Source organism: Vipera berus, assembly GCF_964194415.1.
Source record: "Vipera berus genome assembly, chromosome: 4".
Classification (NCBI taxonomy): domain Eukaryota; kingdom Metazoa; phylum Chordata; class Lepidosauria; order Squamata; family Viperidae; genus Vipera; species Vipera berus.
In genome coordinates this window covers 51,843,150-51,862,367 of record NC_138206.1, presented here as the reverse complement: position 1 = coordinate 51,862,367, position 19,218 = coordinate 51,843,150, and positions in this window count along the sequence as shown.

The following is a 19,218-nucleotide window of genomic DNA, read 5'->3' as shown; positions in this document are numbered from 1 at the left end:
TTGAAAATTATATAAATATCCTAAATATTTGGCTATTTAAAATAATATATAATTATGTACATGCAATATATAGACAAATGTCAAATTCATATAAGGCAGTTTTTCATTTAACTCAAAAGACTAGAATTTCAACGAAACAATAGAGAATCTGATCTGCAGGTTTTTGTACAAAGAGGCAAAGTAAACAATGTAATTGTTTAAAGAGGTCTTCTGATAATTATCTCAAGATGGAGTTGTATAACCCTTAAACTAAACTAACAATTCCATTTATTTTGTAAAATGTTTCGTGGCAAAAAGGCAAGCAGTGAGTAGAATGATTTTTCCAGGACTGCAGAAAGCAGCCTTGACTGTTATGTATGCAGGCACCTGCATAGCAACAGCCACCAGGGGGCGTTGGCCTGAACGGTTTTGGCAGGAAACCCAGTTTCGGCGGGAAACCTAGGGCCAACCCCATTGGCTGTTCGCTTACCTGGCTAGGTATTTAAGGAGGCCAGGTAACCCTCATTCCCCAGTTCACTACCCCCCTCCAATAAAGAGCTGAACTCACACACCAGCTGGCGTCTCTTCCTTGCATCGGACCCACTACACAATATTGACCTTATCGTTAGCAACTGCTTAGTTGAGTTTGTGATGGCAGAGACTTTCTTACCAGCTGAATTGTTTTTCTCTTACGTAGCCATACAGAAATGCACATATCAAAGGCTAACATTTGCATTCAGTCTTGTGCTGCTGATATTCCATGACAGCTGAGGCAATGGAATAGGAGAAACATTTGGTAAAAAATTAATTTGACTTCATACATTCATTTTTTCAAAGACATATGGCTTGCAGCATTCTAATTTTTAGAGACTTTACCCACCAAGATTCTCAGATTGGCTGGGAAATTCTGGGAGTTGAAGTCCATACTAGTTAAAAATTTTAAATTTTTTAAGATTCAAAGCTTGACAGATTTTTAAAATATTTAAACCCATGGAATTATTTCAAGGCACATAGCATAAGGACATGAATTATTAGAAAGTTTTAATTCCTCAAAATACAGGTGAAACTCGAAAAATTAGAATATCGTGCAAAAGTTCATTTATTTCAATAATGCAACTTAAAAGGGGAAACTAATCTTTGAGATAGGCTCATTACATGCAAAGCAAGATAGTTCAAGCTGTGATTTGTCATAATTGTGATGATTATGGCTTACAGCTCATGAAAACCCCAAATCCACAATATCAGAAAATTAGAATATTACATGCAATCAATAAAACAAGGAGTATACATAGAACAATATCGGACCTCTGAAAAGTATAAGCATGCATATGTACTCAGTACTTGGTTGGGGCCCCTTTTGCAGCAATTGCTGCCTCAATGCGGCGTGGCATGGAAGGTATCAGCCTGTGGCACTGCTGAGGTGTTATGGAAGAGCAGGATGCTTCAATAGCGGCCTTCAGCTCTTCTGCATTGTTCGGTCTCATGTCTCTCATCTTTCTCTTGGCAATGCCCCATAGATTTTCTATGTGGTTCAGGTCAGGCGAGTTTGCTGGCCAATCAAGCACAGTAATCCCACGGTCATTGAACCAGGTTTTGGTGCTTTGGGCAGTGTGGGCAGGTGCCAAGTCCTGCTGGAAAATGAAGTCAGTATCCCCATAAAGGTCGTCTGCGGAAGGAAGCATGATGTGCTCCAAAATTTCCTGGTAGACGGCTGCGTTGACCCTGGACTTAATGAAGCACAGTGGACCAACATTAACAGATGACATGGCTCCCCAAATCAACACAGACTGTGGAAACTTCACACTGGGCTTCAAGCATCTTGCAGTGTGTGCCTCTCCATTCTTCCTCCAGACTCTGGGTCCTTGGTTTCCAAATGAGATGCAAAAGTTGCTCTCATCAGAAAAGAGGAATTTGGACCACTGATCAACAGACCAGGTCTGTTTTTCTTTAGCCCAGGTAAGACACTTCTGACGTTGTTTGTTGTTCAGGAGCGGCTTGACAAGAGGAATACGACATTTGAAGCCCATGTCCAGGATCCGTCTCTGTGTGGTGGCTCTTGATGCACTGACTCCAGCCTCAGTCCACTCCTTGTGAAAGTCCCCAACACTTTTGAATGGCCTTTTCCTGACAATCCTCTCCAGGCTGCGGTCATCCCTGCTGCTTGTGCACCTTTTTCTTCCACACTTTTCCCTTCCACATAACTTTCTATTAATGTGCTTTGATACAGCACTTTGGGAACATCCAACTTCTTTTGCAATTACCTTTTGAGGCTTTCCCTCCTTATGGCGGGTGTCAATGATGGTTTTCTGCACAACTGTCAGGTCAGCAGTCTTCCCCATGATTGTGATTCCTACTGAACCAGACTGAGAGACCATTTAAAGGCTCAGGAACCCTTTGCAGGTGTTATGGCTTAACTAGCTGATTAGAGTGGGACACTTTGAGCCTAGAATATTGCACCTTTTCACAATATTCTAATTTACTGAGATTGTGGATTTGGGGTTTTCATGAGCTATAAGCCATAATCATCACAATTATGACAAATCACGGCTTGAACTATCTTGCTTTGCATGTAATGAGTCTATCTCATATATTAGTTTCCCCTTTTAAGTTGCATTACTGAAATAAATGAACTTTTGCATGATATTCTCATTTTTCGAGTTTCACCTGTAGCTAAGCTCTAATATATTTTAGAGAGAAATCACAATCAAGAATATTCTGTTACTACTGCTGTTAAACTGGTAATTCACCAAAAGAATTGGATATTTAAATAAGTGAAATGAATCCAAATGCCTGACAGTAACTCTCAGGTAAACAAAAAGAAGATGAAAACTAAAGCCATCAAGTCAAGATTCAAGAAAGTCTTCCACAAATGCTATGTTGCAATGACACACTTTAACTTTTTTCGTATGTTGATATTTTTCAAGAATGGATTAAAATCATTTTAATCTTGGTTTGCTGATAATCTCTGAACTGTGAGTTCTTAATCAAAATTCAAAGCAGACCTTAATTCACATTTACAGTATAGCATAAGAAGGTTACAGCCCCTTGACCTGCTTCTACCGGTAGTAGGCAATTTCACTGCTCCGCTTTTTTTCCTTTAAAGCAAAAGCAAGTGGAAGAAGTAATTGAAAGCTCATGCAAAATGGTCAGATGTTCTTTCATTAAACATGTTGTTTAATGACAGGCTACAAGGTACCGTATTTTAATTCAGAGCACCAAATATATTCCAGCTGGTCGAGCTTTTCAAGATAAACTAATATTGTATTATTATAAAAGGTAAAGGTAAAGGTTGCCCCGCACATGCGTGCTAGTCATTTCCAACTCTAGGGGCCGGTGCTCATCTCCATTTCAAGCTGAAGAGCCAGCGCTTGTCCGAGGACATCTCTGTGGTCATGTGGCCAGCATGACTGGACGCCAAAAGCACACGGAACGCTGTTACCTTCCCACCGTAGCGGTCCCTATTTTTCTACTTGCATTTTTACGTGCTTTCAAACTGCTAGGTTGGCAGAAGCTGGGATGAGTAACAGGCGCTCACTCTGCTACGCGGCACTCGAGATTCGACCCGCCAAACTGCTGATCTTCTGATCGACAAGATCAGCGTTCTAACCCACTGAGCCACCGCGTCCCTTGTATTATTATAGAATATTAATATTATAGAAATAATTAGGACTCTGTAACTCTCTGAAGTGATGTGTCAGGTTTTATTTCCATCTTTTATAATTTTCATATGACTCTTTAAAGCTGCAGTGCCTGTTTCCATTCCACACTATATACCCCAAACAGGAAAAAATAATCCCAGGGGAAAAAATGTAGTGAGTTGCAGTCAGGCACTGAACTCCAACTCATCATAAAGTAGATCTTCCAAACTGAATCCAGGTCATTGCACAGCCCAAGGCACAAAATTACAGTTAGTCCTTGACTTACAACAGTTCATTTAGTGACTATTCAAAGTTACAACGGCACTGAAAAAAAGACTTATGACCGTTTTACACACTTCCAAGCATTGCAGCATCCCCATGGTCTCGTATCGAAAATTCATTTTGGCAACTGATTCATATTTATGACAGTTGTGGTGTCCTCCGGTCATGTGATCATCTTTAGCAACCTTCTGACAAGTAAGGTCAATGGGGAAGCCGGATTCACTTAGCAACCATGTTACTAACTTAACAACTGCAGTGATTTACTTAACAATTATAGTAAGAAAAGTCATGAAATGGGGCAAAATTCACTTAACAAATGTCTCACTTAGCAACAGAAATTTTGGCTCAATTGTGGTCACAAGATGAGGACTACCTGTACAAGTTTGTGCAAAGGTTATGCTCTAGTGCCAAAATAGGCTGTGTTTTCAGACTACACAGTGGTGCGGTGGTTAGAATGCAGCACTGCAGGCTAATTCTGCCAATTGCCAGCAGTTCGGCAATTCAGTTCTCACCGGCTCAAGATTGACTTCCATCTTTCAAGGTCGGTAAAATGAGGATCCAGTTTCTTGGGGGCAATATGCTGACTCTGTAAACTGTTTAGAGAGAGCTGTAAAGCATTGTGAAGCAGTATATAAGTCTAAGTGCTATTGCTACTTTTGAAACTTTGGTATGAGTTGTTGAAGAGCGAACAAAATTGCGGCCATTATATACTTAATGTTTGCCTATGATTGCCCTAGCATGACCTCCACTCTAAAGCTTTCTATCACAACAGTTAATAGAAATCTTCTTTTTACGGGCAAAGCCCAGGCCTCTGTTCCAAAATCATCCCGCCAATGTTGTAAATGTGCACTTTTAAGTCAGTGCTGACTCCTGGTGACTGCCTGTACAAGCCCCTGTAGTTTTCTTGGCAAGATTTCAGAAGTGTCTTATCTTCTTCCTAGGATTGCGAGACTGTGACTGACCCAAAGTTGCCTTTGTGTATAATATAGGACTAAAATCAATAGGCTAGAAATCAGTCTTCTGGTTTATAACCTGTTGCCTTAATCACTGCACCATATTGGCTCTCTCTTGGAAATGAAGCAGATGCTATTATGCCAGCAAAATAAAGTTAGCGGGACAAAAAAGCCTGGTGGATGCTAATAGAGCTGTATTTCTATATTCCTTCAATTGTTTTCAACATAACTGCAGAAGTTCATTCATATAATTTAAGCAATTAGTAGAAGTGATTTCTTTCGTATGTAAAAAGGGGAGATCAATACCTAATTTTATGCTATGTGCAATCTTGTCTTTTTATTTTTATTCAGAAATAACCAAACCAGAACAGGACAGTGTATAGATTTGATTTTTTTTTCCCCCTTCAGATAAGACTCTTTTAAAAAATTATTTCGTGTGTCAGAGATACCATTATCAAAATTTCCAATGAGTGCCAATGGGATTTTTTAAAAAAGCTCACTTTGTCACACAAAGTAATGGAAAACTCTTGTTTTTTTATGCATTTGGCAGATAGCATATTACTTTTGATCATTAGAAATCATAAATGTAATATTATGCAAATGATGAAAATATAATGGGAAAAATTATCAGTTCACCAACTGATATCAGTGATAACAGCAAGACGTCTTCTAGATCAAAGAAATGTCATTTTAAAAAGCAACCCCCGGACTTAAAAAATTATCTGTTACATTTATACTTCATATTGTTCATTTGTATTTTAGACCTTCCATATCTTAAACATTCTAACAGAGAATTTTATACTTTAAAGGTGGAAGGAACCACCTTTGCTCACCTATTTTCTGTAAGTCTATGATAAAAAGGATCATTTTAAACAACTGATAATTTATTATGTTAGCTCTACTGTCTACCTAAAGATTTATAAATCTGATATCTTTAATACAGCATCTGCTGGTTAAAAAATTCCAGGGGTCTTTGGTGCTCTCTGAGCTTGGTTATTTTCTTGCAGATGTTTCATTACCCAAACTAGGAAACATTATTTTATCAGTAAAAATTATTATTGTTATTGTTATCAAATTTAATTGCCACCCATCTTGTGGTTCAAGGTGACTCCGGGCCTTTTTTTTATCCTACAAAAAAGCCTGCAGATTCTAAAATAACAATTCAGCTATAACTGCAACAAACAAAAAAGGGCAAATGAGCACTGGGTCTTTAAAAAGATGATGCATTTTTCCCCCTCACAGTGGAAAAAAATCTATTAGTCTCCATATGATAAACTTACAGAATATTAAACATACTCATGACTGTTTATTTGGGAAAAACTAGTTTTGAAAGAATTAAAAATGCTGGCTGCCTTGTGTGTGTTTGTGGAATGTGTGTATATGGATGTATAGGAAAGAAAGAGAAGGACAGACAGACAGTTTGAAGAAGAGGTTAAGGCACCATGCCAAAGACCTGGAGACCATGAGTTCTAGTCCCACCTTAGTGACGAAAACCAGCTAGGTGACCTTAAGCCAGTCACTTTCTTTTAACCCTAGAAGAAGGTAATGGCAAGCCACTTCCAAAAAACCTTGCCCAAGAAACTGCAGGGGCTTGTCAGGCAGTCAGTCGCCAGGAGTCAAAACTGACTTTAAATTAGACACATGTGTACTTACATATGAATTCTTAGTTTGTATGCATGTGTACATCTGTGCACAGAAAGCATGGCAACATGTGTGGTATAGTGGTCAAAGTTCTGGACTAAAAGGATTGGAAACAGTGGCGTAGCGTGGGTTGTCAGCACCCGGGGCAATTTGCGCCCCCTAACCCAGTGACGTCATGGCACCGCCGAAAAGACGCGCCCCGCAGCGACGTAGACTTTCCAAGAAGAGTTGCGCGCATGCGGGATGCTTCCGGGTCCCTCTCGAGGGCGGCTGGGCAGGTCTCCGACCTGCAAGAGCCGCTGCATTCAAGCTCGCACATGAGCCCCACTAAATAAAGCCACGCATGCGCACGAAGCTAGGCCAGCCGGCCGGCGGGTCCGTCTTCGCTCGGCCAAGCCTGCCGGGGTGCCTGCGGGGTGCTTGCGGTTGGCCTGAGCCTGGGCGGAGAGTTGGGCGCTTCTATTTATTTTATTCAGTTTATGTGGCCGCCCATCTCACCTGCCGGACTCGTTTCGCTTTGCAAGAAAGAGCAGCTCGAGAGCGGAGCCAAGCCGACTCTGTGCAGCCCTTGGGGCTCCCTGAGCAGCTCAGTGCGAGCGCGCCCCCCCCAGATGTTGCACCCGGTGCGGCCCGCCCCCCCTGCACCCCCCACACTACGCCACTGATTGGAAATTGGTCTGGTGACTTTGGACCAGTCACACACTTTCAGCTTTAGACAAAGAAATTCGAAAAATATCTATTTTCTAACTCACACTCTGGATTAGGATTTGTAGCCTTTAATGAAGACCCCTTCATTCTGCAAAGGATTAGTTTGGACTGTTCATGATAATAATTTGCACACCTGTCTTCCAATGATTGCATGGTTGTTGAGATCCCCCAAATAACACAACTCTGTTCTTCATCGAATTAAAAATATAATAGATATATAAAAATAACATTTTATGACATTTCTTGCCATTTTCAAGCAAAAGTTAGCAAAAACACCCATTGGATAAGCTGGATTGAATTTACAACCACCATAATGACTTACTTAACAACTATCATAAAAATGGTTGAAAAATGGAGTCTGATCATGTGCTGACTCAACTTCTGACAGCAACAACTTACAATCAATATTCGAGGCTCAATTGGGTGTCACCATTCAGTATGTCCAACCCAAAGAATCTGGACCATTTGCGTAGATTGCAGCATTAAGGATTTATTGAAACCAAGTGCCTTGGTGGAGCAGTGGGCTAATGCCTCCTTAAGTAACACCAGCTGCCTGCCATTAGTGCAGGTTCGAGTCCCACCAGGCTCAAGGTTGACTCAGCCTTCCATCCTTCCAAGGTAGGTAAAATGAGGACCCAGATTGTTGGGGGCAATAAGCTGACTTTGTAATAATGCCGCTTGGGGGGGGGGGCTGAAAGCCCTAATAAGCAGGCATATACATAGAATGAAGGCTATTGCTAAGCACATTGATTTGTGCTTAGATTGTAAGGCGCCCTGAGTCTTTGGAGAAGGGCGGGATATAAATGGGATTAAAAAAAAACAATACACAAGAGTCTGATCAGCTAAATGGTCAGCACTAAATTGAAGCTAGATAAGGGTCAATGGAATTCAAGAGGGGGTGGACTGGATCTGTCGAGGTAATGTAAGGATTATAAATTAACGACACTTTTTACTCCTTCCCCCAGCTCTGCCTGCTCTTCTCTTACATGTGACACTCACCATTTTGATGCTGCTGATCCATCACTTCAGCTACTGATATCTGTGTTCCATCCTGTTCAAGCAAAAAAGAAGCTGTTTCTATCGAATGTCCAGCATTTACTTGTTCAAAAACCAAAACACTAAAGAAATGAAAATTTATTTTACGCATTTGTTTTGTGTTGGAATTTTTACCCTGTTCTTATAATTTTAAGCTAATATCCACAGTCTCTGATTTAACTGAATTTGCTTTTCATAAATATATAGCTAAAATTGAATACAATGTTAGGCTGTCCATTTGATCTCCGAGTTTGGCGATTTGTTCTGCAAATGTTTCATCTTCATTCGGGGGGGGGGGGGTAGACATCTTCAGTGTGCTTTGAATTGAGATGTTCCCCCCCCCAAATGGAAACAAAACATTTGCAGCCAAATTGCGAAGCTCGGTGATCTAACGAATAGCCCAACTACCATCCCGAGCTACTAATATTGAAACCCATTTCAAATATAATATTAATTTAATGCTGTTCCTAAAACACACACACAAATTGAAAACAAAGGATCTGATTAATATAAATCCATTGCTTATTTCATATGCACCAATTATGCTCACACAAGCTGGCAAAGCAAGATCATCGCTGCTTAGTACCTGTCACATTTAAAGTATGCTAAATGCCTTTTATGTAACATGCAGTATGTTGCTAAATGGCAATTCTGCTTCATTTTAACACTATGAACATACACTACAAAATGTGAAATTCACTTAATTCTGAAAATTTAATAAAATATTGAAAAGTTGCCTTTTAAAGTTTTTTTTACTAAATTTGCTATTGTATAAATAATTCTGTAACTTCTTTTACATTAATAGACAATATTTTGCACACATTAATTCTATAAGAATGGTTCAGAACGGAGATAATGCAGTATCCTGCAGTCCTTCTGAGACAGCTTCCCACAAGCAAAGTCAATATGGAAGCTGCCATGGAAAGTTGCAAGTCACTTGCACTGTGCCCTGCCTGGCAGCAGCTACATCCAGCTCAGCCACAGTCATTCCATGCTACTGTTGTGATTCAGCATCAGCCTGTGGATTCGGCAGCTGAGTCAGACAATTCTGAAGAGGAGGAGGAGGAGGAGTTTGGAGAGCCTTTGGTGTCAGAGGAAGGTTCTGATGCACCGCAGAACTCTCAGCCAGGCCCCTCCTGTCTTGTTCCTCCTCAGATCCAGCTGTGTGAGCCTGAAAGATTGGAAGAAGATGATCCACAGCTGGCTTTGTTCAGGGACGCTAGGAGCAGGAGGCAATCCAGCAGAACTGAGCAAAGGAAAGCAATGAGGCAACTCGGGAGAAGACAATGAGAAGCCATGCCTTGAGACTGCTGCTTAAAAGGGGAATGTGTGGGAGGTGCTGATTACTGAAGGCAACCATTTAAAGAGCTTTTGATAAAAGTCTTGGTCTGTATTTGTTTCACTTTTGTTTGAACTGTTTCATTTAGCTTTTGCAAATAACTTTGGTTGGATTAGTTCCAGCCTATTGTTTATAAAAAGGGGTTGTCACTGACATTCCAACAGGGCCGGTCGTAGGCTGGAACAGAAAAGCTACACAGGTCACCCACACTTCACCCCTTGGCCTACTCTGCTCACATTGCACATCACTCCATGTGCTGTGATTCCTCACCAGCCAGTGGATCCGGCAGCTGAGTCTGAGGAATCAGATGAGAAGGAGGGGCCTGGAGTGACATTAGAGTCAGAGGAAGGCTCTGAGGAGCTCCAAGACTTACAGTCAGACGAGGAGCCTGGCCCCTCTACTCATGCTCAGGCTGAGACACAGCTGTGCTGGGAGCCTGAGTTGGACAGTGATGAAGAACAGCTAGGACAAATCCCGGATGCAAGAATGTGTAAGCAGGAGAAGCGAGTAGGACAGAGGAATGCAATGGGGCAGCTCCAAAGGCAAAGGAGAAGGCATTAGGAAGCTACGCCTTGGCTGAATTATAAAAGGGAAGGTGTGGGAGGTGCTGGTTGCCAAAGGCAACCATTTGTGTTGAGGATTGAGTTTCTGTGGACTGTGTTTGTTTGCCTTGGACATTGACTCAGGTCTGTGAGAATAAAAGGAATTGTTTGTTTTTTGTGGTTCCTACCTGTTTCTTGGAAGAGAGGTTTCTCCTTGTGAGTATAACAAGGACTCACGTAGGCTGGGACAGAACATCATGCTTTATCTGATAGCTGACCTGTTTGCAAGCTGCAAGGGACTTGCTTAGCAACCTGCAATATTCACTTAAAAGCAGAAATGGAGATTGCTGTTATTAAGTAATGAGGCCATGTGATATCATGCTTTATGGCTGCATCATTTAGCAGTGGAAATTCTAGTCTGTTATCCTTGTTAACCAAGGGCCATCTATACTGGATTTCAAATATTGGAAATACCTTCAAACCAGAGCAAAATTGTTTAAGTTCTCTGAGATACAAAAACCCAATATCATCAATATAAAGGAAGCAATTCAAAAGCAAAGGAATTACATAAAATAGCAGTATTAAATCATTCTGGGCTAAAGAAAAGAGTTATATGTAATTCTTACTGCCACCTCTCAATTTACTGTTTCCATTCTTTCTGCTCACCAAAAACTATTTGTCTATATTCAGTATGTTATAGACTAGTATGGGGAGGGTAGTCTTTTTATACATACTGTATACAGACACATATATACAATGAAAATCTAAAAATAATTTTAAAGTGACAGAAGATATAAAGAATATATAAATTAAAAACCAAAGGTATTATAAAAGATGAGTATCTAAAAGAAGTGGTAAGAGCATTAGCTGGTATGTAGAAGCATAAACATATGTAAAAGCCTATATCTGTCCAGTTATAAAGCAATCTAATATGTTGAACTCAGTGCTCATTAGTGTCATGGTTCCGACAGATGAAACGCTTCAAAAGAACTTCGAGGCATTGTTTACCTTAAAGATTCTTTTATTTGAGAAACAAAGTATTGGTACTACATAGTTGAAAAACTAAATTCCCCTCCCCTGGATACAAAGTAACAAAGCACAATTCCCTCCTCCAATAAAGAGTCATAAATCACATTCCCCAATTAGCTTGAAGCGCGGGCTTTCTCCCCAGCTCTCCAGCCCACCAAAACACTTATCAGCTCTGGGCCCAATGTCCCATGATTAAGTTATTATTGTTACGACTAGCTGGACTCTCATCCCTATTCCCCCTTCCAGCAGCAACTAACTCTAAAATCAATAGAGAAAATGGCTCCATTCCATCTGTTGTCAAAGCAAGAACATCCAATGTTAGCAGCATTATCTAGATTGAGTGTATAAAGTTGAGCTACAAGCACAAGTCATGATGTGACAAATTTTGAGCACTGCTTCACAGAACCTGACAGCATTGCATATTATAGCAGGGTTGATATCTGAAAGTAACAGGGTGGGGTAAAATTGTCTATGCACCCTGGGTATTTATGCAGTAGTGGCAAGATGAGACTAGCATGAATGTCTCTGTAATATAAGCACTGAGGGTCACATGCTTTATTTCTATGTGTCCAGAATAACTGAAATATTACCTTTTCAGTTAGGCAATCTTCCTATATTGGTCTTCAAGGCCACCTGAGGGGAAAGCATGGCATCATGCTTGGGTAGCGTTTAGTTATTTATGCCTCAGGATTTAGTTATTTATGCCTCAGGGTGAGTATTGGATTCACTGGCAATAAAGTTTGGGGCCCTGGCTGGACCTGTGTCTGGTATGCATTGATCTAACACAGTGGTGGGATTCAAATATGTGAACTGGTTCTCTGTGTGGTTGCCTCTTCCAGAAGTCCATTCTGGGCCTGGGTAACAAAATATTAGCTACTGGTTCTGCCAAAGTGGTGTGAACTGGCTGAATCCCACTACTAGTCTAACAAGATTTGGCCTAATAACCCATGCTGAGTATTAGAAAGACATGGAGAAAAGCCCAAGGATTAGGTTTTAAATGCCACTGCTTGTTTCCATGTAAATTGAAAATAATTGTTTATAGTCAATGGGGTAAAGCCAATAATTGAGTATGGCCACTCATACACTTGCCTCTATTTCATGAAGCCTGTTTTTAGTCACAAGATGCCATTAGGGACATTATTAAGGACTTGAAAGGTTGTTTTGAGATTATGTGATTGTATAAGTTATAAAGGTCCATCACCATCAGAGAAGTTGTGTTAATTGCCTGCCTTCAAATAATTTGAGAGCCACTGGTATATAGTAGACATAAACACCTCTTAACATATTTAAAGATGGCAGATGAACTCCTCTGTGGGTTATGAACAATGGACAGTAGTCCCCATGGAGACTGACTCTTGTGGCCATCTGTGCTTTAGGAATAAAGCTCATTGTTTCTGACAATGACTACAAATCAATAATGACTTAGAGAACACAGACCAACCAATGTTTCTCTAATGATATCTGCAGGAAAGAAGCCATGCTGGCTTTGAAATGAGTCAATATATTGATAATTTGGAGAGTTGGCTTGCATGGAAATCAACAGGGATGCAAGTATAGGCTTGTATAGGCTTATAGGCTTCTTGTTGGCTTTCTCCTGCACAATGTCGCAGTGAACACACAACAACCTGCAGGAAGCAAACGTCATTTAACTGAAGTTGACTGCATTTAGTTTAGGGAAGGTTATCCAGTGTGATCCTGTGGTGAACATTCCAGTTTATAAATGTCACTTAATAAGGTAAGCATCTCTGCTGAACAATACAAGAATTCCCTAATGACAAATGAAAACATGAGCTTTGCTTAAATGGCCAGGTGTTTACTACTGAAGCTGAGAAGATAGAGATACCAGGTACTTCTTAGAAGGTGTTCATTAAATTAAGTAGCAATAACTATACAGGAATCAAAATACTTGGGCTTCTCAAGTGTAGCCTTTCACTGTAAGTACAATTACGTCTCTTGTCTGTGGAAAGTTAAAACTGGAAAACTGCTACAAAGAGAGCTAAACAGTTCTTTCTTTCTTTTTTTTAAAAAAGGGTTTTTTAAAGTTTATTTCTCCAACCCACTCACAAAAAAGGCAAACTTCAGTAATCTTTCATCAAAGTAATGTGTTTGAAAATTAATCTAAGTGAGAAGATTAACACTAAACAGTAATTATTTGTTCAATACCAGATGGAAGGGGTGAAGTTCATTCTGGTTTTTTTTTAACTTGTCTTAGGTTGGGCTTTCACAATTCAAACCAAAGGGATTTAAAACAAGGGAATTTCAAGGGAATTCACTCTATTCAAAAAAAAGTCTAATATTATGGAGACCAACTAGCATTTATGTCCAAGAAGTATAGACAAATCAGGTGGCAAATGAAAAATTGGAGACAAAAATCTCAAAGGATAATATTCTAGTTAATGCATTGTGGTAAACTAAAAACACAACCATTTCAGGCATGTGAAAAACCGTAATTAAACAGAATTCCTAAGCCTTGGAACAAACTGATTCAAATAGAGGTGGATTCCTTGCTGGAGGTTTTCAAAAGAGAGTTGGAAGGCTCTCTGTCCAGGATAGTTTATTGGAGCAGGGGGTTGAAGTAGATGGTCTGACAGCTCAGGAATACAGAAAATCTCTGCCACTTATCCTATAACAAGCAAAAGAAAATAGAAAACCAAACAATTACAAGATTAAAAGTTTTATTACCATGTGATAAATGTATTGGTAACAACCATAAATAAGATGAGCAATTAGCCAGTCAACACCTAAGGCTTAGAAAGTTCACAAAGTCCACAAGTCACTTGAAACTTGAGCCATGAGCAAGTACATGGAGGCAGTAGAGCCACAAAGGTTTTCCATGGTTAAATTTAGGGGCCAAACGCAGGGCAAGGAGAAACAAGAGCAGACAATTCAGAGCCAGATTCAGAGAGCAATTTTTCCATCAGAGAAGATTTTACTGGTGATTTATCTCTGGCCATTTTTTCTGGTCTAACAGTGAGCACAAGTCTCTCTTATGTTCTTTTTGCAAGAAAGTCTTATAATATATGGGTTTTTAGAAGAATGTGGTTGTTCAAATGGGTTATATCAGGTTTTTTTTTTTTTTTTAAAAAATATCTTTAGGCTATTGACAGCTGTGCAAGAGTACTGTTAGTGTTCCAGATGGTAAAACATGGGAGCTACTGCTATGATTAGACACCTGCTTATCACCTTTGCTTATCACCTTTTCTCCTTGCTCCATAGCTGTCAATGTGCTGTTGGACTAGGTGCCCTGTCAAAAGCTGACTCTTCATTATCTGAACCCAGCCTCAGTGGCTCCTGCTTATCTCTTCAGGATGATAATCTGTCAGGTCTGATTCTTCAGCCTCTGACTCCTAGGATTCAGATGAGACCATAACATCACTGATTTGATTAGTGTTACAGTACGTTCAAACTGGAATCTCTGATCTGTCCCCTCTTTAACAAGCCATATTCAAGAATCAGATTTGGTTGCTTGATTTTGAGTTCTCAGAAGAACAAGCTAAGTTGTCTGCATCAATCTAGCTCATGACTTGGAAACCAGCCCAGTTTTGGAACATAAATCAAAAAATACAAATCTAATTAATAGCTTGAGATTAGCTGTAACAAGAACGGAGATAAAGTCTTTCCACTTTCCACAAAAAGCATACAATTTTAATTCTACAAGTAATTCCTTTGTTTTGTGTAGCTGTACACAGGAATGTGATGATGCTATGTATGTTTTACTAAACTGAATAATCAAATAAAATGTCAAGTGATTGATCCTTCAATCATGTGCAAAGGACATGCTGAATTTAAAACGAGCATTCCTTTCCCTATTTGTTCCTCAGTATTTTTCTACATTCTTTGCAAATAGCATACTAAGCTGACAACTTAAGTTGCTTCATATTGCAAATTGTCTTGAACATGTAATTGTACCATAGAGTATAAAAGCACAATAATAAATCATCTAAATGTCTCCAGTTGTGCTCAGCTCCACTAAAACCAGAAAGATATTGCTTTCAGTCTGGAAGGCTACAAATCTAGACCAGCTCTCCTAATTTTGGATATGACATTATCAAAATTTATTATGGTTTTGCTTTTATAGGAAACCGGCTTAACTGCTAATTTCATTAATGCATTTTCTAAGATTAAATGCTTCTCTCCCTTGGGTTTAGCTAACAGAGTTAATGAGCTTTTTGCCAGGTGATTTGTAGCAAGTGTCTGCTGCCATCTATTGTCTTAAGTTGGCACAACTGCAAAAAAAAAGCCATGTATTTTGGCTAAAACAGTCAAACAAATACACAGTACATCTGTCTGGTTCTAGAAACAATTTCTTGTATGCTTGCGATATTGGGCCAATGAACATGAAAAGGCTTTTAGTAAAATCTTATGCCAAAATTTAAAAAAAAACCTGATTATGCATCCTGTTCAAATGAGCAGAGTTGCAAAAGAGGCATGGCAGAAAGGAGCATCTGACATCCTTTAATTTACAACCGGATCCAATTACTATCAGCAAAATTTTAAGTCATGTTAGTGTGATAGAGAGGACCCTCATTATTCATGGAGTTCTAGATTAGCAACACAGACAAACTGTGGAAAATTAAAAGCTCAGCAGTCCATTTTGTACATGTGCAAAGGCTGACCACAAATTTATACCTGCATAAAATATAGAAAATAACCCAAACATTTTCCTCCAAACAGAACCATGCACCAAAGACATGAAATACATGAAATCTTTTTCTCTATGTAACATGGTCTGCTCTGCATTTATCAGTTACAGATACAGGGAACCACGGTTAATAGAAACCTGAACAATGAGACTCTTTTCTGTACCTACAGAGAAGCAAATGGGTCTTAATGTCTATGGAGATTCTCAGTCATCCAGGACAAAGTTGTCTCAAAGGTGTTTTTCAAAAGACAATTGGACTTTTTTTTTCTTGAGGAACTTCTTTTTGCTCAAGGAAAAAAAACACAATCCAATTGCCTTTTGAAAAAGCACCTTTGAGACAAACAGGTCTTAAATTAAATCTGTTCCAATGGCAAGTACCTGGGAGAGGTACTCCTAACTCAGGGGTCGGCAACCGGAAAAAGGAAAAGAGCCACTCAGAACCGGTTCCATCATACAAAGAAAAAAGTGGGAGCCGCAAAAAGTGCGTGCGCGTGCATCCACTCATGCGTATGCGCAAAAAAAAAATTGCGCACGCGCAAAATGGGAGGCACCTGTGCGGCAACGGGTCTCCCCTTTGGAGAGGTGCGCGCCATCCCGTTCGGAGACCTGCCGCGTTCGTCAAACATGGACGAACGTGGCAGCTGTGCAAACGGGACGGCGGCGGTTTGGGAGAGGTGCGCACGCACCTCTCCCAAGCCGCCACCATCCCTTTCGGAGACCTGCCGCGTTCGTCAAACATGGACGAATGCGGCAGCTGTGCAAATGGGACGACGGCGGCTTGGGAGAGGTGCGCACGCACCTCTCCCAAGCCGCCGCCGTCCCTTTTGGAGACCTGCCGCAGCTGTGCAATATTTACATGCTGCTGGATTTGGGGCAGCATATGCATGGAATAAATTATTATTCATTAAGCATTGTTAAAACACATATTCCCTCAGATATTCAGAATTAGATGGAGATGATGAATAGCACAGGAAACAACATTAGGTTTTTTATTTAAACACTAAAAGCTGATTGGATTTACTCATTTTCAAATTTGATCTTTCTTTTGCCAGCCTCTTTTGCCACACCAAGTTTGGTTACTTTGTCTGTTTTCAGAGATTTCTCCTATTGAAATATAGATTCTGAAGTCTTTTATATAATTTTTGCCCAACAGGAAGTGAACAAAAAAAACATCTATTTAAAGAACCACATTTTAAAAATTTGCACTGCATCATTGTGCTTAGAAGGATGAACTCCTCTGAATACACTTCATACAATTGAAGTAAACATTGTTTTGCATAGAAAAAAGGATGCAGGGACTCAACAAACCTCATTTCCCATTAGTTGTGTGTGTTTTGAAATACCAGAACGTTACTTCCTTAGTTACTGGCTTCAATTGTTGAAGCATGAAGAATAAATTGTTTAAAATGTTTAAACTTCAGTGATAGTAGCAGATCTAAGAAAAGACTGGCCTTGGATGCTATTGATGGGGAAAGAATTAGCCTGTTTTCTTCCCACGCAACATGTAAGTTTAGAGAATTCCTTGAGATTTTAGCATTAACTAAAGTTATTTGATACTCATAGTGGCTAAATGCAATTGTGCTGATCTCACCAGAAATGGTGAAACATAGCCATAACAACTTTCTATGTCTCTTTTCTAGGCTTTTTTAGAGGAGATCAACCCTAACTGCTCCTTAGAAGGCCAGATCCTGAAGCTTTGGCAAAGCCATGGCAAATCTAGACAGCACACTAAAAAGCAGAGACATCACCCTGTCAACAAAAGTGCGTGTAGTCAAGGCTATGGTCTTCCCAGTTGCAATGTATGGCAGTGAAAGCTGGACCATAAAAAAGGCTGAGCGCCAAAGAATTGAGGCCTTTGAACTATGGTGCTGGAGAAGACTCCTGCGAGTCCCTTGGACTGCAAGGCGATCAAACCGGTTAGTCCTAGAGGAGATCAACCCTGACTGCTCCTTAGAAGGCCAGATCCTGAAGCTAAAAATCAAATACTTTGGCCACCTAATGAGAAGGAAGGACTCACTGGAGAAGAGCCTAATGGTGGGAAAGGTTGAGGGCAACAGAAGAAGGGGACGACAGAGAATGAGGTGGCTGGATGGAGTCACTGAAGCAGTAGGCGTGAGCTTAAATGGACTCCAGAAGACGGTAGAGGACAGGAAGGCCTGGAGGAACGTTGTCCATGGGGTCGCAATGGGTTGGACATGACTTCACAACCAACAACAACAAAGATACCTGCTTTAAGTCGAGCAGCAAAAGAATTCAATCTCTGGTTCATATACTCTTCATAGATTTAAGCTGCATTAACTAACTTTTTTCAGTATTTGTAAAGCTAAGCAGTAGTACAGAACTTACTTTTGAAAGTTTATCAAGTGTAGTATTTTATGTGTTACCTAGTTATCCTTAATCTCTAATTTTTTTTCTTACTGATTGAAACCCACCATGACTGAGGTCCAAAGTTTTAATGTAATGCAATATATATATATACAGTCTCATATATTTTTAAAATATATGTATTTATTCAGCCGTTACCAGATACTGAATTTTTTACATCAAACTACACCTCAAATGTTAAAATTCAGGCTGAATTATTTTCTTTCAAAATTTGCTGTTTCAATAGGTGACACAGTGTTGTATGTTGTGAAGGTGCTGATTTAGGAGAAGGCAATGGAAACGCAGGTTCTAGTTCAGCCATTAAACCTCACAGTCAAGTCTCTCTCAGCATAGCTAGCTTGCAGGATCGTTGTGGAGAAAAGAGAGTGCTGGTTAACTTCTGGTCTGAAATTTATCAAATGCCAGAAGCTGAGCTTAGTGCTAAGATCTTCTGCAATTATAATGCAAGTGCATCATTCTGGGAACAGCATAATTATAACCAGAAGCTGGCATGGATTAGTCAAGGAGGAAAAAAACCTTGCCAGATTTTCTTTCCCAGGCACTGGGTACATTAAAGCCATCTATTAGGGATGCTTAAAATTGGACTTCGCATTGAGCAGGAAGTTGGATTCTGTGGACTAAATAGTCCTTACAACTCTTACAAATCTAATAAAGTCCTTACAAATCTAATAAAATCTTTCAGTTCCATCATTGACCAATAGCCCTTCAGAACTGCTATGCTTCATGGAGATTAAGTAGTATGGCTTTTTTAAAAAAATATTGCTTACTAAATATGACCTACATATGTTGACCTTTACATAAAAATACCAGTACTATATGATAGTAGTATATGAAACTTACCTGCTTGGTACATAATATTTCTATGACTCACTGTATATATTAACTTAAAAGCTGTAATATGAAATGATACACTACTTCTTTCAACTAACCAGTTCTGAACCATCTTAACAAGAGTTTAACAGTGTAATAAAAAGCAGGTTATGAAACAGCTCAGTCAAAACTTTTAAACAGCAATGTTTCCAAAGAATAGTAACAGGTTGACCAA